Below are 419 nucleotides of genomic sequence, written 5' to 3' on the forward strand. Positions count from 1 at the left end.
ATGGATTACCATAGATGTTCTTACTGAGGAGGTGTTTCCACCCCTTGGCATCCAAGCCTGATGATCCAGCCGCTCCTTGAGTGTGAAGGGAGTGCCTCCAGATCACGGCACCCCTGGGAACTTCATTTCTGGGTGTGCAGGTTTAGCATCTGGATCTGGCGTGTCTCTTCCGTCATGGGAAGGACCCCCGCTGCCTCATCTACTAGCGCCAGTGACCTATTTGCCATGGCCACTTTGCCTTGTCTCATCTTTTCAGCAAAGTTTCTAGCCATGTCGTTACTGTCATTCTTGTGAATGTTACGTCTGCGTAGTAGTGTTTTAGCCTCGTCAAGTAGCATCCGGACGTCCCCTTTCCTCCACAGCTCCATTCTCTTTGTACCGCCTTCACGTCCTCAGATTGTATCGACTTTTTGTGAGTC

The sequence above is a fragment of the Eriocheir sinensis genome, chromosome 46 (genome assembly GCF_024679095.1).
Source record: "Eriocheir sinensis breed Jianghai 21 chromosome 46, ASM2467909v1, whole genome shotgun sequence".
NCBI classification, from domain to species: domain Eukaryota; kingdom Metazoa; phylum Arthropoda; class Malacostraca; order Decapoda; family Varunidae; genus Eriocheir; species Eriocheir sinensis.